This window comes from Dermacentor variabilis, chromosome 2, assembly GCF_050947875.1.
Source record: "Dermacentor variabilis isolate Ectoservices chromosome 2, ASM5094787v1, whole genome shotgun sequence".
Lineage (NCBI taxonomy): Eukaryota > Metazoa > Arthropoda > Arachnida > Ixodida > Ixodidae > Dermacentor > Dermacentor variabilis.
Window position 1 is genome coordinate 181,630,841 of NC_134569.1, and position 25,199 is coordinate 181,656,039.

A 25,199-nucleotide genomic window follows, 5' to 3' on the forward strand; every position below is an offset into this window, starting at 1 on the left:
ATGTCTGAAGACCTTCCCCCCGCCCCCTTTCGCAGGCTTGATTGGGGGTAAATGATAGCGGAACGTTTCATGTGCAGGGCGCTCGTGGGGTGTGCTCATGTCCCACCATGATTTGTTCGTCGTCAGGACGTATACAGTGTTCCATATATCAGTTTTGTATCAATTTCGCGGTGTTGAATAGAAACTAGTCCTAGCTAACCATCTCTTTGTCATTTTGTTGTTGTCACGGTAGCGCCCTGTGGGGGGCCTACAATGACATTGAGCCTTATGAAGCCCTATTCTTTTTAATCTAACTGTCCTTGGCGTTGCTGAAATATTACCCAAGCCGATTCACCTATCAATGTACGCTGACAATATTAGTCTTTGGTCTTCTGCGGTGACTGGTTCAAGTGAGCGCAAGAATTCAGCGGGCAGCCACCCGAACTTGTTCGTATCTCCGCAAACAAGGCCTTAGCGTGTCCATCGAAAAATGCGCGTTAATTGCGTTTACGCGCAAACACATGGCACCGCACCCTGCTTCTCTCAATGGCCAGGGTACCAATACCACAAATATCATCGCTTCTTAGGCGTGATTATTGACAGGGACCTTTCATGGAGCCCCCACTGCATCAACCTGAAGCAGAGAATAATTTCAATTGTGCATATAATAATGTTCCTGTGGGGAAAAACGTGGGTCATGTCGGTACGGTCCATGCTGCAGCTGTACAGAGCACTGTTTCTGGGCTCTTTACAGTACAGCTTGCCGGTCTTGGCGAACGCATGTAAAACAAACATTCGCAACCTCGAGGGTTTGCAAGGCCAGGCTCTGCGGACATGTCTTGGACTAACACAATGCGTTTCGACTCATGCAACACTCATGCTTGCTAGCGACTAGTTTGTTCCAACATATATAACGATTGCCAACCTTAGAGTTCACATTACCCACTCACTTTATTGCTGCTTTGCCAGCACAAAGACCTCAAGCCACATTTTCCAAACGTGCTGCGGCACATCAAGGCTACTTTACGTCGGGCTTTATCCAGCAGCAAGACCACTGTTACCCCTCTGGTGCCTACGACAGCCACAAGTACGCCTCATTACGAAGAAGACCCGTCCATGAACAGTGGCTCTACGTCAGTTCACACTGTCATTAGTGAACGAGGCATATGAACAAAGAAAGATTTGCACTGATGGATCTCTCTCAGCCGCGAGCTCCACAGGCGCTGCAGTCAACCCGGCCTTACAGGTCACAATTACGTTCAAAGTGTCCCATATAACGGCCTCTACGGCAACAGAGCTTGCCGCTCTACGTGCCGCTGTTAATTACATCGTACAAGCGAAACCTCGAAAGTGGGTTGTTATAGAGCGCAGATCCTTTGCGCCCGTTCCAGCGTTTCGCGTCGCCATCAGCCTTGCCGTCATACCTCGTTGTAACCAAGGTCATCATCCGCGCGCTTCTCTAGCTGCGCGCGCTCCTGCTGCCATCTCTCGCACTCGGCGCGAGTCTTGCTCTCTCCTTGTCATATAGTTTCACACAATAATTACTAGAGGGAACTCTGGGGTTAGTGCCTACGGGAATTACAATGGGAGCGGTTGTGCTAGCATGGGAATTATGGGAAGTACATGAACTTGCGTAAATTTCGTCCTTCTGGCTTCAAACGGCTTTGTGACTTTGTAAACTCATTTTCGATAATGTACTGCATAATAGGTAATTAAATAAAACTTACTAAAATTGTCTGACGGCAAGATTAGAGCACAGGAACTCTAGCACAGAAGCCAGATATTGAAACCATTAAGCCACGGACGCATGTATCGACAAGCGATGTGAAACGCCCTTATGAATTTGTGGCGCCCATATTTGTATAGCCGCCCATTTGACACCATGGACCACCACGCACTTTGTTGGTTGTCATCACTGAAGGGCCCCTCAGGCCGCCTTGCTGGTTGGGAACTTCGCCTGCAGGACTACGAAATTCACGTGCTCTACCGTAGCGGCCGCCAGCACTCTGACGCCGTCACCCTCTCGCGCTCTCCTTTGCACGATGACAATGTCCGCTGCTCCGTATCCCTGCTTGCCGTTTCTTCCATCGACCTTCGTACTATCACTTCCGAGCAGCGCCAGGACCACTGGATCGCCTAGCTGATAGACTTGCCCTCTGATGCATCGGCCCAACCAACCACATGTGCATTACGTCGGGAAGGCCACCATTGGGCCATTCGCGACGACCTACTCCACCAATGCAATTACACCGGCAATGATCGCCAGTGGTTGCTAGTAGTACCCCGCAATCTGTACTCTGAAATATGTGCGTCATTCCACTCTGACCCACAGTGTGCACCCTCGGGAGTATTCAAAACTTACCAGCGCATTCGACAGCGGTTCTACTGGCGCGGAACGTACAGCTATGTTCAGAAGTACCACTGCGTCCAGGGCAAGTTCGTTGTCTCGTGCCCCGATTGTCTGCGCCGCGAATCTTCACCGCGCCTCTCGCCAGCCAGTCTGCAACCGTTACCTTGTCCTAGCCAGCCGTTAGGGTGCATCGGCATCGATTTGTATGGGCCAGTTCTCCTAACATCTGCTGGTAACCGCTGGACTATCGTGGCAGTTCACCTTACGTGATACGCCTAAACTGCCGCTCTCCCAGTGGCTACAGCGCGCGATGTTGCCTCCTTCCTGCTTCGCCGACTCATACTGGGCCATGGTCCACAACAGGAGTTGCTCAGCGATCGCAGAGCAACTCCTGTGGTGATCCTCCTGTGAGAAACTCCTGTGATCGAAGAGCAGACGTCTCTTCTTGCCGGTAGTCGTTGAAGCCATTCTCAAAGAGTATCACGTTGTGCACCGCACAACTAGTGCTTACCATCCGTAGACCAACGACCTCAGAGAACGCGTTAACCGTACGCTTGGCGACATGCTCGCAATCTACGTAGCCTCCGACCACACAAATTGGGACGTCATTTTGCCCTTCGCAAACTACACCTACAATACCGCAAATCATAGCACCACTGGCTTTTCACCCTCTTTCTTATTGTACGCCCGGGACCCGTCGCACACAATCTACACATTCCTTCCGTACAAGCTGGGTGCATCTGATTGGGCGCCTATTTCTGCCAAAGCCAGACATACCGAAGGGTGTCGCGATCTCGCGCGGGCCTTTACTTCAAATGACCAAGAGCACCAGAAGAACGTTCGCGGTGACACCACTTCTGCGCCCACTTTCCTCCCCGGAGCGCTCGTGTGGCTCTCAGTCCCTTACACTGCACCTGGGCTCTCGTCTAAAGTACTTCCCAAGTATGAAGGCGCCTCCCACGTCGTCGATAGCACATCTCCAATCAACTGCATGATCAAGCCCGTTGAGCCGTCTTCGGACATGCGCCGTCGGGGACGAAACATTGTCAGCGTCGACCGCCTCACGACCTACTATGACCCACTCATAGTGACAATATGTTAGGTCACCGGGTGGCTCCATTTTTGTTCCCGGGGTTAATTGTAGAGAAAAATTGGAACAATTAACTTGGAACACACACACACACACACACTGTTCTAAGCTATTCCGTCCCCTTTATGCATCTAACACACGTGACCGGCTTTTAACACCACTGTTTTTACACTTTGGTATTCCTACTGCTAACGCATTACAAAGGTATGATTGCGGAGGCCCTCGAAATGCAACAAATATTGTTGAGTCTCGTGTCCAGCATCGCGGCATGGAAGCGTCGTTTTTTGGAGGTAGCTGTTCCTTGATGCATTTATTTAGAATGTAGTTCCAGCGCTGCAAAAAATGAAAAAAAAAATATGCATAGGACTCTTTAAAGATGTCGTTAATAGTCGCAAAACTTTACCTCAAATATTTTAGAATAGCGGCTGAGTTGAAATGAATGGCTTCAGTGTTGGTCATACAGTACCCCAACCTAACGCTTGGTGAAAAAAAAAACACATCTCGCAAGCTACATTTACATTTAATTTATGTGATGTTCCTCCCCTTAAACCCTCCTTCCCCCGTGACTAAAACATCAAAAAAAGACAGGCATTTCACGTTCTTTTGAGAGATGAAGATAATCAGCGTGGAGGCAGGCTATTAGTGATATGTATTCCTCACGACTCAGCAATTGCAAGCTTGGATACAATAACTATCAGAAGGCTTCATTGAAGGGATTCTTCCGATTCAGCAAGCTAACAATTGGAAACTCTGGAAACCGCTCTTGCTCTTGAAATTTTGGCTCCACGGGAATTTGTTTCAGTGTGAAACGCATCGCTAAGCGTAACCTGCGATTACAGGCACCGAGGCTAATTTAAGTGGTAGTGGATTTGCAGAAACAGTTGTGGCAGTCTGAAAATCTAGATTTTCCTTCGCACTGCGTATGATGAAGTCACAGCACATAGAGAAAAGAAGAAACAACAGTGCGGTGCGTTACGATGGTGTCATAAACTCAGGTGTTTACCTGTAGGAGAAATCAATATCAAGTTAACGCACTGTTTCTGTATGCGCAAACAACCCTGAAAAGGTTATCTACATGATGAGCCGAACTTGCTCTGCGTTCTTGTGGGTGGCCACGACATCACTCACGAAAGTTCACTTGCTGTAAATCGGAACGTTGTCTTCCACGCTTCTTTCTTGCTTTGCCACGAACTTGCCTTTTCTGCTACAAGCTACCCTGCTGATGATCTTTGCCCCACCGTCGCTCTGCTTGGGCCATACCGAGGCGCTTACGGTGCCTCTCGCGTACGGACAGGACTACGTGACCCTTCGTCCGACTGTCAGCGTATTCAACTGCGCCTTGCCGCCGTCCCCTGCTCAAACGTGCATGCTCGGTAGGACAGCTGTTGCCGCCACCCGCACGGATCCTTCTTCCGTACTGTTGCTGCGAAAGCACCAAATGGCGCACTGAGCGAAAAAGCCGACGTTTGTAACGTCGAAGCGGCGACTAAGTTCTTATTGGCTTCGACGCCACGTCCCGTGCGAGCCGCTACGGAGCAGCACAGGCGAAGAGGGACCACTGCTACCGTGCTGGCGCGCCAGGCGTTCGTGAGGGGAGATGGCACCTCCGCGAACCCACATCACCCACGCTCTCTGAAGCTTGTGTTATCTGCGCGTTCCTTGCTCGCGAAAGCTTCTGCCTACGTTCTAGCTTCGCCTCGGTGATCGCTATAAAGAAATAAATGTATAAAATCAATATAATCCAAAAGAAGAACGTTGAGGGTACACTCTTAAAAAAAAGAGAGTCAAAAGAGGGTCACGACTACCTCGACTCTCTTTTTTCAGTCGCTGACTACCTTTTTTTCCAAGGGTAGTCACAAAACGAAGTCAGGAATGACGCATGAAATGGATGACTCCCATGCTGCTTGAAGGGAGTCAGTGAAAGGCACATATGATGTTATAGGTTGCAGTGAATGTGGATTCGTTGGTTCACTCAATCAAATAACTGATTGACTATACCAAAGGAAAGAGCACGATATGTAACTACCCGAGTTCAACTCTATAGCCGCAAAAAGTAAAATGCGTTTCATGCAGTGCTGTATTACAGCATAATCAGGATAGCAAGAAAGGCAAATTGTTTTTTTAATTTTTCAGTAAGAAATAATTGAAGCAGGGTGGTACAACACCAAACTCCAAAAGTAATAACACTGGTTGGTATATTTATGCAACGCACTGTACATTAATATGTATTTTGTACATAAAGATACCTTAAGGGGGGGGGGGGAGTGCATGAATATTGATTGCCCATGCACAGAATGGAAAAAACAAGAAAAAAATACAACACGAATATACACACAACGTCAACAGAACACAAACTGTGAAGTACACCCACTTAGAGTTCATAACATAAAGCTAAGCAAATATTACAATTTTTAATGAAACCACTAATTCACATCTGGGTACCTCTTTCCCTGCCAGATAAAGATCGAGGAACTCTGGTAATACCTCATCTTCTGCCTGCGCCGCACAGACTACATTGCGTTTAGATACCTTACGTGCTTATCGATGTCTCCTGAATTCAACAAGTCCCATCTTGTCTAACAAGAACAGAACCTCATCCTGAGCCGCAAAAATACCTGCAATCTGTCCAAATTGTGGGTCGTCTGCCTTACCCGTCGTGGTTGCTCAGCGGCTATGGAATTGGGCTGCTGAGCACGAGGTCGCGGGATCGAATCCCGGCCACGGCTGCCGCATTTCGATGGCGGCGAAATGCGAAAACACCCGCGTACTTAGATTTAGGTGCACATTAAAGAACCCCAAGTGGTCGAAATTTCCAGAGTCCTCCACTACAAGTGCCTCATAATCGGAAAGTGATTTTGGCACGTAAAACCCCATAAGTCAATTTCGTCTCCGTTGGTCATTAAAAGCACATCTTCCACATGGTATGCCATTTGCGGCATAGTGACTGACTTCGCCTGCCATACGTTACCTGCAGGCAGGCGCTCCTCAATGCACGTATGTAAAACAGATCTTCGCACAGGTTTCAGGCCTGACATGGTGTGGCGTTGGTTGAAGACAATCTCACGGAATTCATAGCTTTGAGAAAGTTGGTGAAGCTCTGCAAGTGTTTTACATATGTTTTTGAAGTTTTTCATCTTTGATGCCTTGAACCTCATACGCCAGATTTGTTTGAGTGGTCCGAAAAGAGATCATGCGTGGGTAGTGCACAAGGTAATGCAATTTAGGGATTATGCGGGCTTCTGGGTAGCGGGTAACGAATGAACGGAGAAATTCTTGAATTTTCACCTCCATATAAACAAGAGACTCTGAGGGAAGCTCATCATACAAAAGCATGCCTACAACTTCCCTGAATAGGAGGTAAACCTCCCAGCCTTCGTTTCCCTCTATAATTTTAGAAGCGAAAATCTGAGGTAACAGTCCGAAAAGGCACCACTTCTGTGAAGCAGCGTCCTTTAGAGGGGTATTGCCTCGTACGAAGGCTTCTGTGGGGCTTGGTGGTCTGTCAACGCTTTAGATTTAGAATCTAAAAACGTTGTGGTCTGCTTGTACCATCATTGCGGCCACAATGGAATGTGCAAACTTTGTGCACTGTTCTGCAAACCCCTGTGCAAAAAACGTGCAAACGGCTGCTCTGTTCTTGCTCAAATTTTGTAGAGCGATCGCATTTTGGCGTCGACTTTACACTTGGCACAGTTAAGTGCCTTGCTTGTAAGAAAAAAAACGCAAATTTGCCTGTGCCCTTGAGGCTGCAAACAGCTGCCGTAACGGCGCAAGCATAAACCAGTTTCGCCGCCTGCCGTCAGCTTTAAAAAGCAACGTCTAACGGAGGACGGTCACCTGTTCCAGGAGCAGGCAACACGCGGCAGCGCTCACTGATATGCTGCTTTCTGCAGCTGACGACAGGCGGCGCTACAAGTTTATGCGTACACCGTCGCGGCAGCAGCTCACATTTTCATGAGCGCCGGTAAGTTTGCATTAAAACAAAGATCAGGCAATTAACTGTGCTAAGTGTTATACTAAACGAAGTAGGCACCAAAATGTGGTCATTCTGCCAAATTTGAGCAAGGATAGTGCAGCGGTGAGCGAAAACTGTTTGGCGAACGCGCGCAGCGAAACATTCAGGATCCAGCACATCACTTACGGCTTTCGTATTTACTTCGACTTTGGATTCGCAACTATGAGAAGCACGGCTATGGCTCTGACGGCACCTTGCTATCTACGGCGGTGAACGAGTATCTAAACGCGAGTGGCATTCCTCTCTTGCTTGCGTTGTGCCTGTGAAATCTGACAGCGGCGGCAGCATGTCGTCCGATCCGCCTTCAACTGAACTCTCGCCGACTGATGCGGAAGGAGCGGTTTGCCTCTTGTTTGCGTTGCGCCTGTGAAATCCGACAGCGGTGGCAGTATGGCGTCCGATCTGCCTTCAACTGAACGCTCGCCAACTGGTGCGGAAGGAGCGGTTTGCCTCTTGCTTGCGTTGCGCCTGTGAAATCTGACAACGGTGGCAGTATGTCGTCCGATCCGGCTTCAACTGAACGCTCGCCGGCTGGTGCGGAAGAAGCGGCTTGCCTCGTTTCGCAGGAGCCATCAAAGAAAATCGTGAAGCTCACAGGCGCCCGGAAACTCGCCGACCTCCACGAAAGCCTGCGGACGGGAGGGTTCGTGTACCTGATGACAGGCAACGATCTTCTAATACAGGTGAGCGTAAATGTACTGCGCGTTATGGAGCGCAAAGATGATTTGGTCATTGTTTGGTTCATTTTATGTTATTTTGTATACAATGTTTTTTGCAATGTTGTTTGCCTTCCTTCCTTATTTTGTGATTTGCCTCTGTATTTACTTTGCCCCTCCCCTCTGCAATGTACAACCGTACCTTGAGGGTATGATAAATAAATAAATAAATAAATATGGGCAAAGTAGCAACAGTATGCGTAGCGGAAATGTCGAGCACGATTAATAACTTCGGTTGCCGCGCTTTGAACTGACAGATCGAGTCTTAGGAAATTGCTCTGTGTCACTTCACTGTGCTGCCAACTACTAATATTTTTGTTTCGTCGCAGCCAATGCACTTGACCTTAAATTGAGAAGTGTAGCGCATACTTGCCCGTACGAACACAACGTTGCTCAACTATAATTATTGCCGTGTCGAGAAGCCGCAAGGAAACTAGCCTTTTCAGGACTTCCATCTTCTGAAAACTTCTGCAGTTGGTTTACTACTGATATTGGGGTAAGGTGTGCAATCGCTTCCCTATCTGGTAGGAGAGGGAGTAGTAACAGCTTCAGTCAATGTAATGGTGCTTTAGTTAGCATAACTGGTCGCCATATTCTGCAAATTTCTTCAGCATTTAACTAATAAAACAGGCAAGGCGACGAAAACGGACTTGTTGTTTGCCTGTTCAATCTTTGTCGTCATTTGTGCGCTGCAACATTCACACAGCAATGAAGTTAAATTGAACCAACTGAGGAAAAAAAAATTGCTGGCATTTTCAGCAATAGGACTATGAAAACCTTGGGCAATCAGCAATATGGTTCTATCTTTGTGAAAGCATCTGTTCTTATACACTGGTGGTTGCTGACATTGCATAAATAAGCTTAGCCTTGTTAGCTTAATGCGTCCTGTACTTAGCTCACCTATGGGCAGCAGGATTAGTGCTGTGCTGTGCTGTGATGGCTCTAAATAACAAACCTGTTTGGGACAGTACAGCAACCATAAAAAAAGGCTGTTTAATTAATCAGTGCCTGTTCAGTGCCCACAGCTTCACTTCTAATGTGCAAAACTATTGATAAACCATCTGGGTGTGCTTTCAGATCTTCCAACGACCGGTTCCAGTGCTACGTCGACATGGGTGAAAGCATGACGGTGTGTGATGGAGCATTGATTAACTTGGTTGTCTCTCCAAGCCACGCTGAAGCATCATAGGCACCAAAAAAGCCGTATGCACCCGATCTTATTTAATCTGTACTCATGCATTAACACTGTATAACATTAAAACCTGTCGTATGCTGGAAAGCTATAATATCGCTATTAGCAGTACTTTAAAGAGCCCCTCACCAGGCCACATAGCTAATTTAATCATACGCTGGAAGTTGTTAGGTGCCCTCTTGGGAGCATTCTACTGCAAAAATTTTCAAATTGGCTCATTAATAGCTCAGATAGAAATATTGCAGTTCCGCAAACCCATGATTTAAGGAGGCGAGCGTCACAGCCAAAAAACGCTTGGATGCCCCTTGCCAAGCCACTAGTGGAGAAAAGGCTGCATGTTGTTCCATACATGCATGAAGTGGCCCACGATTTAAAGAAAGTGGCCAGCAGGTACAAAGTACCTATTTTCTTGGCTCCATGGAAGCTTACTGGCCTGTGCCCACGCATCTCAGACCCACAGAAGCTGACCCTTTGTGGTAAAAATCATACAAGGCCATATGTGACTTGCGTGGTCGGTATGGTGTACGAAATTCCACTTAATTGCGGCAAGGTGCATATCAGCCAGACAGGCTGTTGCACCAACGATTTGGCAAGGGAACATGAGCTGTCTGCCAGGAATAAGATTAATGCACATTTGCCTATGCACTGCAATTACTGCACGTGTGAGCCATATCTTTTCCACATCCGCATTCTTGGTAAACGCAAAGATTGTCTGCATGGGAATTAATGGAGGCCTGTTTCATCAACATGAAATGTGACGTCTATGTCAGTGATACATCTGTGGCTTGAACTGAATTGAATGACAGTTTCTGCACTGTATGACTGAATAATAATGGGCAAGCTTGTTTGAGTATTGCGTGCAAACGTATGTGCGCACATGGCCACCTTCACCTATAAATATGAACCTGTTTGCTTTCAGTAAAGTAGTAGCAAGGGACACTCATTCCTGTCCTAAAGCTTTTTTCTGCCCCTGGTTGTATCTTAACTTTGGGGAATAAGCTCATGGGAATTTAGTAAACAAATAAATGCATGCCATAGGGGCAATTCCACTATGTAAAAATAAAACGTTTTTTCCCCCTAATATTTTTATGTATCTATATAGTCCTAGTTCCACTTTTATAGCATACCACTGTCTTTGTTAAATATTGGAATGCTCTGCTACTAATAGATATGACAAATGAGGTGTATTTATGAAAACATAAAAACAAAAAGCTGCAAAATATTTTTTTTAATTTTGTGCAGTCTAGACAGCCCAAATATAACTGATGATATATGAAGAGCTTAAGAAGCACAATCATGTTTGCGACTCCTCAATCCTTCCGTATCATCCTTCAAAGTCTTATCCGACCTTGACATTTGTATCTATCTCAGTAGCTCAGATTTATGTAATGCTGAGGGAAAATTTGACTTCCTGTTTGAAATAATAGCCATGTTTCACCAAAAAAGCTTATAAGCAAAGGCACCAAGAAGTTATCAGAAAAAATGCGTTCATTGAAATATTAATTCATTAGCCACCAGAAATGTGATAGGGAGTTAATAATGTTTGGATAAACACAAGCGGTCTAGTTTGTGTATTTGAGAACCAGAATGTTCTAGTATGTTTTTGTTCTATCAAATCATCCATGGCCTTCATATGACCTGCTTTTGTTCTCCGTTTCTGGTCCCAAGACAATGCTAGTCTGGTCTTGGCACTTTATGGCCCAGTATTTGTCCTTCACAAAGCAATACCTGTGTAGACAATTTAGCTAGCAATAAGTTTTCCTCAGAAGGAATGTTTGCAGGTGCGTCACTATGGTTGCTTATTTCACCTTGGTGGGGGAGCTTCTTGCTCATGGTACCAATGTCTGTGAAGGGACCAATAATGCGCCTTCCTTGTGCATGGTACCAATGCGAAAAGGGGGAGAGGGATCATGGTGTGTTAGTAAGGAGGTATCTGTATAGGGGGTGATAAAATTCCTCTTTAAATTTCGTTTTAACAGCCCATTCATGCTGTAACGAGTCAGTTGTCTCAGTCAGTGATTTTTGCTGTTCGTACATCATTATCCTTGAAAAGCAACGGGCTCCATTTGCTATGGCAAATGTGCCCATATTTATCAAGAGCCCTTCCTGTATTCTTAGCTCGTCACTAACTATATAGTAGGTAAATTTGAGCATATGGAGTGATAGTCTGTGATACCACATCTTATGTTTTTCTAGCACTGGATTTTGTTGTTGATTTCAATGAATACTTCTCTTTTTAAGGCTGTCTGGTAGTGCAGTTCGACATGCGGAGAATGCAGTCAAAGGAGAGTACAAGGAATGGAAAGAGTACAAAGGAGTACAAGGAAGTCAACGTAGACACTGCCTCCGATGCTCATTGACGTTGCTGCACACCTCTGAAATATTACAGCAGGAGGCATGCCTGACAATCTTCAAAAGAAAATTGAATGGATTGCCTACAATTCGTCATCTCAGACAATGTAAGTCACAACAATTACCTGGATGCATTGGTCAGCAAAATAATGAGAACTCACACTCACTAAAATTCTATTCAGCCGGGTTCATTCGGGCCAAGACCTACTGAAATTCAACTCAGTTGGACTCACTTTGACTCACTTTCGAGATCAGTCTGAGTGAGTCGACTCATGCATCAGTTTGCCAACCTATGGCAGATGTAAATAAAGTTGGGATAGAATGTACTTAATGAGAATTCATTCCACAGTAATGTCTCAATTATGTTCAGTCGTGCATTTTTCCCAACCTTGTATTGCAATATGAATGGTAAGCACAATGTTAATTAGCGTATTACGCTCCATTCTCATGCGGTTATGTCACTAAGGCAAGTGGAAGGTGTCTATAATCAAAACAAGTTTTTGTTGTCTAATTCATGATTATAACTTAGTTGCTGCGTAGTTCCCCTTGAAAACGCTCGATAACCAAGGGGAAAAAAATTGTTTTCCTAAAGCTTTGCATTGGGGCAGTGAACAATGTCCAAATTGTGCAGTGCCTTTTTAAGTGTTTAGCAGTGTATATGGCATTGTTGGTTCGAAATTTTTTTATCACTGATACATCGTTGACTAGTTCTGAATTACAGTTCACTCATAACCTCGAAATTTAAATATTCAATGGCAATGTCGACATTGCAGCCCTGAGCCCTTTTTCTTTATTCTGGCGAACAACATGAACCCTGACACTAGCAGCGCTACATTTTATGCGGGTATACAAATACCAACTGAATTGGATGGAAAGACAGTTGTGGCTAGATGAATTCGTACAGTGCTGCATGCGTCATGTCAAATTTGCGAGTTCGGTTACCACCAGCAGCATTTCTTCTACTTTCATTTCTTTTCCTTCACAAAAAACAGTCATGAAAGCTACAGGAAGGTTAACACTCAGTCATAATTTATGTCATGCTTCAATGGAGCAATATCCTCCGTGGTTTCCTTGCCATGAGTCTTGGGTTAATGAGTGGGCGAGGGCGCTAGAATGGCGCGTTGAATAAAGCTTCTTTAGCTGCTGGTTACAGTTCTTATAGGTAGTGTACACCACAAAGGTAAACGGTACATAGACAGAAGTGCCGACTGTCAACAGAGAGGTTATTATTCAATGTGCCGAATTTACACAAGCAAGTGAAAGAGCTATCTGAAAAACATTAATTCTGAAGATAGAACAAGAAAAGCAGACGAGTGGCCAAAAAATGAACTATGCTGGAAATCGAGATACAAAAAAAATATGATTGCATCACAAATACAGGCCGTTCACGTGACTTCCAGAATAACTTTAGCTCTTTTTCTGATAGGGCAGTCAGAAAGGCATCTGCAAGGTCAAGCGCAAGATTTGGCATGTTGAATCCACATAAAATGTTGTGTACGAAATTTCTCTTTCATGCGGCGCTTGTCATATGGGGCAGACTGCCAGATGCCTTCGTGAGAGGTTGTGCGAACATGCATATAATGTGCGCAATGGCAGAGAAAGTTTTTTTGGCACATCATACTAGCATGCGTGGCTGCACTCCTTGGTTTGAAAGAATGTCAGTTATTCACAAGCACAGGGATGGTCTTACCCATATCATACATGAAGTAGCACAATTGGCATGGGAGCCGAGCGCATGCATCAACAAGCCATCCATTGCCTTATCTGAAAGAGAGCTCAAGTTTCTGGGAAGTCAAACCTACGGCCAGCATTTTTTACGCAACTCTACATTTCTTCGTGTGCCTCTTGATGGTCTGCTTTGTTCTTTTTAGTAGTTATTTTTCGGATAGCTGTATCACTATTGTGTGTATTCAGCAATAAAACCTCCATTGGTAGTCAGTGCTTGTGTCTATGTCCTCGTTTAACCTTTGCACTGTACACTCACGATAATGGATCGACAACTAGCTTAATAAGCTGCCCTTGTAAATTCTTATAGGAGATGCTCCTTCAAGTTTGTATTCATGGCTAATTTTCCCTTGTGTGCATGTTTCAGTAATAAGCTAATTTGAAATATTAATTAAAACCTTTTATAACATCTTGTTTGGTGAAAGTATTTTAAGAGTTTGTGAACTCTGGTCATGATTATCCGTTTATCTTGGCTATTGCAGGACAAAAGGATTAAATGTTACCCCTGTCCTGTGTCAAATCCATCTGATCAATTCTCTAACCTCGGTCTTGTCACGTACCTAATGCTTTCATGGTGCAGTTTACTTAAATTCTCCCATCTGATGACTCACAGTTCAACTGTTTGATATTATTTCATGGAAATGTTGCATATTGTTTTTTGTGTATTGTTTGATGTCGAAGGTTGATGCATGCTTTTTTAAACATCAGGTACCCAAATAAATTGTGCAATGTTGCTGCAAGGAGCCTCGTAAACAAGTACCCAGCTCTGAGGGACACATTGCACCTTGGCCATGTAATAGCATTTTCTTATAACTTTTTATTATTTCTTTTGCACTTTTAGATGTTAAGCGTATCCTGGCCAAAGCAGCCGCATTTCAATGGGGGCATAATACAAAAACACCCGTGTACTTAGATTTAGGTGTACGTTAAAGAACTCCAGGTGATCCGAATTTCCGGAGTGCCCCACTACGTCATGCCCCTTAATCAGATCGTGGTTTTGGCGCATAAAACCCCATAATTTTTTTTTACATTAAGCATGCTGCCAAAGCCTTTCTTACTACTTTGTAAAGTTTATGGCCATCCTTGCTTGCAGCTGTTCAGGTCTGTGTGCTTGTGATTGAGTAGAGATGTGGTGGTTTTAAAGCTTTGCAGCTTAACTGAATATGAAGATATCAACAGCACCTCTGCATCTGGCATGCATATGGCCACCTCTTGTAAAATTAATTGCATGCTCAGCTAAATGTGTATTTGGTTAAATAATACATTTTTGTACCTGTAGCCGTTTCCATGCATTAAAGTTTTGACCAACACCAATACTGAAAGTAATTCTCAGATATTGTGTTGGAAGGTGTGCTAAAATAGCTCACTTGGTACATTTTGGAACATGAAGGAAACAGTGCAAAAAGCAAGCTAAGGTTAGGGCAACTCCATGTTTAACTGTGCTGTGTTTGCAGTTTCTTTAAAAACCTGAAAACTGGAAGTCATTGAACTGTTGATTAGGTATGTAAAGTCAATTTCATTTCATTCCAGTTCTCATGGTATATGTGCCCAAGAAACAAGTACAAAAACATGCGAAAGTGAATGCCACCAGGATGCCCTGAAGTCGATGCAGAAGTGAAAGCAAGAAAGGCAAGCGAAATTGTGACACATGCTCAAAATCTGGATTTTGAAGACGGGTGATCAGCTGCAAGTTTGCATGCATATTTCACTAGATAAACTGACTCTCCTTCTTTGTTATGTGGCTTAGTTGAAACATTAAGTTGCTTCTCTCGATGTACTTGTTCGTTTCATTTACATTTTTTATTTACCAAATGCAAACATGCAATCCAGCTATAGCAACTATATCTGCAATGCTGTCATAGATTTTGTAGGTGATCAAAGAAGCAAAATATATCGCATCGCCACCTTGAACCTAGAGTGAAACATTAGTTCAAGATGTAGTGGTAGATGCATTTATAGACTAGTAATACGGCATTCGTACTGTAATGTATATTGATATACATACTAAGATGTAGTGAAAAGTGTGTGGCTATGCTGCTCTGACACTTCAGTTGTTTTAACCCTTCATTGATGAGTTCTGCATACAGCATACCAAAAAATATAAATTTTTCTTGCTGATTTTTGGCATTGAGTAAGAAGTTTCTTGTTAAATGTATTGAGCCAACACTGAATGGCAGCAAGTGTCATTTGTCGGTTTAGAGCAGGAACACAGGATGGGAAAAAAAAGGACACGGGACTCATTTTCTTTGGAAAGCACGGTCAGAGGAGACAGACCAGTGCAAGATCTGCTGTAGTGACCTCAGACACACAATGCAAAGAGCTCTCTGTACAGATTCCAAACGCAGCCATATGTCGCTTGGGGAGAAGCCCACTTCTTCCCCCATACTACTAAAGGAGTTTCTAAAAAATATCCTTTATTTTCGTTGATTATGCTTATTCTCAATGTCTTTAGCACATTTAGGTATAAAATAATTTGTTTTGTATTTATATGCGTGCTCATTAAAGGGTTAAACAAATAAAGTGGTTCCAATGAATGTGAATGTATAACTTTAGCGACTCTAGTCACAATGTGTTGATCATTCCATAATCTTTGTGAGACCACGAAACAGGAACTAGGCAGCATGAAAATCACTCAGCAGTACCAAGAAGGAAGTTTCAGCACTTATACAGTACTGCAGAATACACTTCTATGCTGTACCTGTGGTGTACTTTTTATTATGTGGTCTTGATCCCACTATGGGGAAATAACTGCTTTGCAAGTGCATTGCAGTACTTTAATACTTTAACTGCTTGCTGCAAAAGGAAAGTGCCATTAGAGTATTACATAAGGATAATGTGTTATGAGGCAGTCGCTAGACGTGGTATGTCACAGCACTGAGTTGCCGGCGGCCATTATAATTAGCTGTTTTCTGTGGCATTTTTAACTTGACAGAACATAGTGAGCATTATTTGATCAATAAACAATACTACATAATTCTGGCCCTTATTTGGAACTTTGTCTCATCTCCGTGATGAGCGCAACCCGCTTTTGATGTTACTGAGATGGAGTGACTCCTTGCAAAGCAGCAGGGTAGTCTTGTTAATGATGCTGTCATTCACACTTACGCAGATTGTTTAGTAGGCATTAGCTCAGTGCCATTCCCCTATAGAATCACAGCTTGCATTTCATTCATGTATAATAGAAACATTCTGTAGATTTCATGTGAAAATGTGACATTGGAGGGCATTAGGCTATAAGTTCACAGCAGTGAGCCCCATTATTGGAAGACAGCTGTTGTCTCAAATTACTTACAGCAAAGTGAAGCCATGTACAATGTACATGTGCAGTTTAGTATGGGCCACAATGACCAAAACAAACATAAATAATGTTCTCGTATTGCAAAAGAAAATTGTTCGAATAATCGCTAATGTTGACAATACAACTACCTCCAAGTGTGCTTTTGAAGCACATAACACTGTCCGCGTCAATCACTTGTATAACTTTAAGTTGTTAAAAAAAATTTATTTCTCAATGGCATCCACTGCCAATTTTCATTCTACTCTGGCATCTTTGGACATGTGTCGTGCTAACATACACATAAGACCTATTAATACATGGAATATACCATGTTTTTGCGCTAATTATAAATTTCAAATGTTGTCTTATAACCTGCCCCATGTTCTAAACACGTATAAACATACAAAAGGGTATGCCAAAGCTGAGCTGCGGAAATATTTTGTTGAAATGTGATTTTATGTCTTTGCTAGTAGATGCTGCATGTTTGCTTGGTTATTACTTTTATTATTTCTGAACATATGCGTGACCATTTCAGCGTTTCGATTTTACTGTTCAAATTTTGTGCAAAGATTAATAGACTCTGTATGCATAAATAGTGAATGTTTCTCTTTATTGAATGTGACTATTCTATGTGTGTCTGTTGAAGATTTCCTGCACCACTCTTGTGCTACTGCTTGTAGGGGTTTTCTGGACAGTCAAGCTGTGCAGGCAGCTTTTTGCCAAAAACCTACCCTCCAGTTGAATCTGGAAAATGAACTTATACATATATTCTTATACTTATTTAAATATGTTCTGCCTATTGTGTATCCACGTTTGTGGGCTTGTGATATGCCCTGATGACAAGGCCATTTATGGTTCGTTCAAAGAGAACATCTACGGATGCATTATAGCTATTCTCTGGCTCCTCTCTTCCTGCTGTAAACTGGATTCTCTGCTTATAAGAAATAAGTGTTCCTTGTGATTACTATATGTGCTCTTGCTAAAGGTTACTGTAATGTGTTCATGTTCTTATTGAATAAAATGTTTACAAAGTTTTAACAGTTGTGCTGTTCTTTCAGATCTTAACCGGAGCAGGCAGCATTTGACGCAAACATGGATGCAGTGCTAATGGAAACATTTAGGAGGTGAGACAATAGTCTTTTTTGACAAATTGGATGAAATGACGGCCAAGAAGTTGCACTTTTGAAACATTATGGGATGTACTTACTATGCCGGCACCACGAGGATATTGAACTGGGGCTATTTATAATGTCCGGTTTTGCATTTATCTGGCCTTTAGGCATATTTCTTTTCTTCCATTAGCATCAATGCTGTATGATTGCTTTGATTTGGTGAGATTGTAAATTTGTCGCTTAATATCAATATTGAAATTTAATTCCTCTGTCCATGTATGCCTCCATGGCATATAGAAATAAATGAGTCCTTTGTCATGGCAAAGGATTAAATCCTTTTTCAAATGCCTGAAATGCTAAATTACCTCATAAGTTTGGACATATTGCAGCTGTTTAGTATGCTTTGTAAACTGAAGCATAATGTTTCTCAAGGTTGGCCATTGATTCCAATTTAGCAAATCAGACTGTTGTCTTCTGTTTTTTCCAGGTATAGTCCATTGATGCATTTGAGGTTAATACAGTGATAGTAGCGAAATATTTGCTCTTGGTGTTTCACTCAATGTAGTGTTATGTGCTCAGTGTTTTTTTAGTTGTTTATAGTATTGCAGTTTATCATAACATATAATGGTGGCTGAATAACTACGCATTTGTTGCACATGCAAACTAAAATCTATTATGTTGTGAGCTTCCATCTTAGTGTAGAGATAGCCTATTCACTACCCAGGCAGAGGTCACAGCAGTTGCTACAAGGGGTCTGGTTAAGTACCAGGAGGTAGTTTCACCAACTCTTGTGATGGTAATCATGTACACCACCATTGTGAGTCTTCAAATGACTACCCTAGGAAGGGTCATTGTTGCCATTCCAAAGGGTACCACTGACTACCAAGGGGTACTTGCATGGACCACTGAGGTAGTCACATCAACTCCTGCTTTGGGGGTAATACATACACCTCAGTAGTTCTTGCGGGAGAGTCACTGGTACTGAAGGAGTCGACCACACTGTGTCTCCAAGAGAGTACGTGTTACCACCCAAAAGGTAGTTTAACCAACTCTTGCCATGGTAGTCATGTACACCACCATTGTGAGTCTTCAGATGACTACCCTAGGAAGGGTCATTGTTGCCATTCCAAAGGGGTATCGCTGACTACCAAGGGGTACTTGCATGGACCACTGAAATACTCGCATCAACTCCTGCCTTGGGAGTAATACATACACCTCAGTAGGTCTTACGGGAGAGAGTCACCGGTACTGTGAGGGAGTCGCCTGCACTGTATTTTCAAGAGAGTACGGGTTACCACCCAAAAGTTCATCATATGTGCGACGAGCAGATACACCCCGGAAAGAGTCGCTTGCGACTACCTTTTTTTTAAGAGTGTATAGTGAGTTTGGAACAAATGACCCCAGCTCAGATGCCCCACTGGGCTAAGCTGGCCAAGTGTTTAAACGCGTTCGCTTTTCCGCCAGGAGTTTACAACCTCATGGACCGCTGAGCGGCATCCATTTGGACATAATGCTTCCACATCATAACGTGTAAGAAATGGTTAGGTGACCTCGGATTTCTTTAAACCCCGAAGCCCTGCTCAAAATCGGGGCATGCCACCGGGATGGTCAGGAACTTGCCTTTTCTGCTACCGGTTAGTTACCTTGACAACGCCACTTGCCAATTGGTCACCTGTACCTGTACAAGTGACCGTTCTTTATTCGCGTTGTCATCCCCCCCCCCTGATTCCTTTGATTATCGTTGACAACTGCTGCACGTGGTATGCTCTCTGTATCAAACTTTTCACACTGTTTCTGCTTTGCTTTTACTGGGGTGTCATGTTGAGTTAAACCCCTGCCCTGATACCGATGATAGATAGAATTCCCTTGAATCCATACCTAAAATGCTTTCCCCTTTAAAACTGTCTGAAAACACAGTACTAACTCAACTTACCGTAATACGCTCTACCCAATCCTACTTAGTTCACTTCTGTCCGAGGTCGACACCATCGACAAAAAGAAAAAAATCGTTGGAAAGATGCAATCAACCGACTCACCCGCTGCTTGCACTACCACTGTTAGTACTCAGCTTGCAAATCCGTCTTCAGAAGCAAAGATTCTCGATTATAAATGCTATGATGGGGAAAACGGGAACCATCTAAAAAATGAATAATTTTTGTTATTCCGCATTCGAACAATGAAACTTATAAGCGCTCTCGGGTACATGTAGCTACTGTCATGTCCCAAAAGCTCTATATTTATCGTATTGTTCTCTGTCGTTGAAGGAGCATAGCGGCTGAGATATTTGCTTTCTACCAAGAATCGTCCAAACATTGTTCAATTCGAGAATTTGAATCATAAGATCATCATACTTTCAGCTGCTTTGAAATTGAAGAGCACGTGAAGATTACTCCACACGTGCCTGCGTTGCTCGAGAAAAACATTTCACCTATGGCCAACATACCACATCCCAACTAAATGCTCGTTCGCATCCGTTCATAATTGGCAGCAAGCCTTCCATTTGCAATGCTGAATCTGACGCACTAGCCGAAACGCCGCAATAGCCGCCAACACATGTTCCCAATCCTTCCCTCCCCTGTCAGCGTCAGGTTAATATCACTGCTTTCCATAGTATAGATAGCATGCTAACAAATGGACACAGGTCCGTTTGGTAAAAGAAGCACTGGAAACAAGCATTACTGATTATAATACTGACATAAACATAATTACGCAGTCATGGCTAAGCACGTGTATAAAAAACCAGGAGTTCCTAAGCATCAATTGCCCTGACTACGTTCACAGGCTCGATAGATTTTGTAGGCTGTGAGGTGGCATTTTGGTATTCACGAAACATGGCCTAGTCTCCTGTCGCCATACTATAACTACTATCCAAGAAATTATTTGCCTAAAAATATCCCTTGCATCATGTACGATTATTCCAGTTTGCTTCTACCACGCAGCCGATTGGGATGTTTCCTTCACTAACGAAATGAATCCCATCCTATGCAATTTCCGCTCCCGGTTTCTCCGCGCAATTTTTTTTATTATGCAGCGATTTTAACATTACTGATATAGACTCCAACCTTCTTGCTACTAGCTTCACGTCTGTCCAATCAAATTCCTCGATATTACTCTACTGTTCAACGTCACTAAAGTTGTCACTTTGCCAATTCGCGGAAATATCGTTTTTGACCTGGTTCTAACTGATGAACCCCAGTTCATAACCATGATGTATATAATGGGGGATTAAATGACCATAAAATAAATGCTATTTTCACTTTTTGCTAAGGTACCTAACTGTCTCAATTTAACACAATCTATCTGGGATTAAAAAAATGATCTTCACTCATATTAACGTTGAACTCGCTGATTCCTCAACCACTTCACAAGAATAGCCAAATGAGAAAGCGTTGAAGAGAACTGGCTATCGTAGAGACAACATATCCTGTTACTGATCCAAAAGTACGAGTCTCTTATGCGTATTCGCGGGAAATTACGATAAGCCCTGCTTTTCGAACACGTTGCGCGAACTTTCAAGGAAAAATATGCGAGAAGACGAGAATATGCGAATATATCAAGAGAATAGAAGAAGAGAATATGCGAGAATGTTTTGCGAGAAGTGAAAAAGTAAACTCTTCACAAAAGTGGGGAAATTCATGAAGGCTGTGCGCCAATACAGCGGACCGTTAAAACAAACTAAGCGTCCATTTTACTAGCAGGTCTGCTGAAAATCCTTCCTGAGAACCCCCAAAAGCTCTGGAATATGCAAACAACTCTGCTTCTTCAGAAGATATCGCCCTACTCAACCCAGATGGATTTCAAGTTCTTGTTAACCAATACTGTCATCACATGAATTCTTACTATTGTTCTGTTTTCTCTCGGGTACTTAAGCAAGTAGTACCTCGCTTACATCTCCCCAACCTCACCCAGACGCCATGCGTAACATTTACGGCAGAATGTAGAGCAAAACTTATTGACGCGCTGAGTAATTCAACTACTCTTGGCCCCTATGAAATACACGTTAAACTCCTAAACGAAATCAAAGCGATTTCCAGCACCATTTTGACAATTATTTTTGAGCAATCCATTATCACCAGCGCGATTCCCAAAAGCTGGAGGATCAGTCATGTCGTTCTCACATACAAAATGGCAGCCCTTCCGATCCATCGAATTATCGCCCCATTTCTCCTATATGAATAGCTTGTAAACTCTTAAAACATGTTATATACTCCCACGTAGCTTCCCATCTAGATAGTGACTCGTTCTTTCTTTCTAAGCGGCATCGTTGCCAGCGAGGTCTTTTATGTGAAACACAGCTTTTCGAATTTCGAATTCACCACTGACATGCACCTAAATCTTGATTCCGGCTTCCAAAGAGGCGTTATCTACCTCGACTTCTACAAAGTGTTTGATCATGTATTCCACCGTCGAATATCGACCAAGCTTTCTTGCCCCAGTGTCACCGTTTAATATTGACACGCGTACTTTATCTTTCATCGGGTGACCGCGTTTCACCGTCTAACAAATGCTATCGCTCAGCGCAGGACGCGCCAGCATGTATCGGAAGTTCTTGAATGTTATCGACGGTTCTATCCGCTGTCTGTTGTCACCGAACCATGTGTAATCTGATTTGCACGTATGCGCGACGCAAGTTGTGTACTACTTTCTGGAACAGACGCGGGCAGCAGCGATCTATCCTGAACTTTCGATGACTCATACTGTATTTTGGTATGGGGTACAACTACACAAACTAATTATCAAAAGCTTATAATTCTACAGACAAAGAGTTCTGCAAGCATTCGAACAATGTCATGGCCTTATCAGGGACTTGAAAGTTAAACCCCTTATTGAAATATATTCAATGTTAAAAGTAATGCAAATATACTATTTCAAGCGTTTACAATCAGTTATGCAAAAGAAGCCTAGATGTTTTCAGAGTACATCAGCTAGTACAATGTACAACACACGTCAGCAACGCAAAAGAACACCAACACTTAGGACAAACTCTTTCGGTTCCGACGTGGAGCGGCCCGCTTCGGGTTAGGAATCCATCGTGACCTGAAGGACATAAAGTTTTTCATACCACACCATACCTGATGTACACGTCTGTGTTAACTTAGTTGTAAGACTTGGTGGATATTTGTTTCTGTTCTTTTCTTCTCCTTTTTCAGCTCGTTTTTTTCTGCTGTGAAAGATATATTTATCCAAAATGATTACAGGTATAATATTTTGTCGTGTATATCGACCTGGGTGCCAAAGTGCAATAGGAGCAGATGCCTTTTGTCAGGCTACGTAGCCTTTCGCCTCTGTTTCCGCTCCTGTACTTTGGCAGGAGAAAATTTCAAACTTCAAACTCATGTGTAAAAGCCGACTTGCTTGACCCGCTGATCAGATTTGGAAGATCGCCTATCGTGTTCGCCGCTATCGCTCTGTTTTCAGTGTAACTTGCTGGGCACAAGTTCGTCCAATAAAAAGTTAGTTTCGTCAGTCACAGGTCTGCCGCTGTATTATTCACCGTAGGTACTACGTGCCATCTGGTGGAGGTGCTAGTGTGTTAATGTACTGAGTGCTACCCAAAAGTCATGATCGAAACCCGAGTATATTCGCATTCACTAAAAATAGAACGCTTCCTCTGCATTCCCTTGACACATTGTTTATCTTGAGCAACAAACGTTCAAAAGACTTCATCAGTAATCTCTCCTTGTTCTTTTTTAAGAGTTCAGCCGTGACACTCAATATGCGCTCCAACTGTGTGCTGGAGGGAATGGTGGTGTTATTGTCTACGAACACAATGCGTACAATATTTTGATTACTCGATCATTGCCGTTCTGCACGCGTTTGAATAATCTACGAAGCGCAGCGCTTGATTTTGCTGCTGGGACTCTGAGAAGGCACTCCACGTATGGCCTGTGAAAAGCTGAAAAAAATATCCATATCTGATTATGAGGCATTAACGTTCAAAGTGGCGCGTCGCTATCAAGAGATACTAGTGCAGGCTTAATTCGTCGGTCAATCTCTGGAGCGTATTGAGGCAAAGAGAGCACTCGGATTTGTCAGTAAGGACATGCGCATCCATGAAGATGCTGCCTCGCATGACTGCAGGCGTTCTACTGTAGTTCTCGTGAAATTAAAGTTTTGGAAGCTGCGTGGCATCTTAAGTTTCCTTCGTCAATAAAGCAACAAGTTGCATGTAATTGGTTACTGAAAGCATCAATGGAATTAGAGTGAGCGTTGCCGAGTAAAATTATAATGAAAGAAAACTGCCAAATAATGCAAACAATTACCACCAATCACATATATGTATCTGGTTTCGCACAAGTCTGGGACAATCTGCGTATTACGGCTTACGCAATCGCAACATGTTCCGCACTTTCAGAGAGCATACAAACGTAAGAAATGTCGATGCTCTTATATATTTTGCGCTTTCTTGGCCTGACTTTGGTAATGAAATTAAAATAAATTTTGTTGTGCGCGCAATACCACAAGACATAAAAATGCCAAACATGGCTTTTGTATTAGAGGTCCAAAATGGCCTTTCTTGTCAATTATTTGGTGTGTCTGCTTACTGCTGGTCTCTTTCCAATTTCTTTGTGCGTACATGGCTACAGCGCTAAATGGGAAGCAATATGCATTTAGTGCGCCTTACGTACCATTACTTTTCTTTTGCACCAAATTTTGGAGCCATGTCATACGTTCCAATGTTAACAGTTTTTCCACGTAAACTTAAAAATATACAAATCTAGAATTTCGGTCAAATTTCCCAAGCAATATTTCCTATCATCAGTTTTATACTGTTTTGATATTTGATATTCCGTCCTCAGTTCAAAAGGAAGCGATGAATAGTAATGTGTAGCCCACGATGTCTGGTGACGCGTGGCCAACCTTTTAGAATGTGGTACCCCGCAAGCGCGAGATTTAATAATGGTTTCCGTTTGTGCCGTGATATAATAAGTGATCTAAAGTTCTACAGACGGAAGACGGGTGATGCCAAGCAAAATGTCGCGGGATCACATCCCAGCCACGATGAAGGCGAAACGCAAAAAAAAAAGAAACCCAAATACTTAGATTTAGGTGCACGTTGACGAAACCCAGGCGGTGAAAATTAATTAGGAGTCTCTCACCACGGCGTTCCTCAAAATCAGATCGCAATTTTGGCACGTAAAACCCCATAATTAGTTTTTTTAAGGAAGGCATGTGCTTGTAAGAATATAAAAGTCTGAATAGCTTTGATTACCGTACCTTAGTGCAGACCGCATTGTGCTGAACACGAGTCCCTACCAAACTTCCGCAACAACTCCAAATTCAAAGGCATTCGCGCACTTAGGCTTATATAAACGTAAATTAGGGCAGCTATAATGTAAAGTGCAGGCCTTCCAGTGCGCTGCTTGTCGTAGCTCTCCTGTTGCTTTGAG

General features: G+C 43.3%; 1 protein-coding gene and 1 long non-coding RNA gene across 2 annotated transcripts in view; one reads left to right on the top strand and one right to left on the bottom strand.

Annotated features, from left to right (window-relative positions):
- Positions 1-19,924, bottom strand: part of LOC142571098 (defensin BmKDfsin6-like) — a 52,798-nt gene extending 32,874 nt beyond the window's left edge. The window contains exon 1 of the mRNA XM_075679389.1: positions 19,845-19,924. The gene's annotated coding sequence lies outside the window, so the exon portion shown is untranslated. The remainder of the gene's footprint in view (positions 1-19,844) is intronic.
- The window catches only part of LOC142571099 (uncharacterized), a 119,760-nt gene that overhangs the window by 76,163 nt on the left and 18,398 nt on the right, over positions 1-25,199 (top strand). The gene's annotated exons all lie outside the window — the stretch shown is intronic.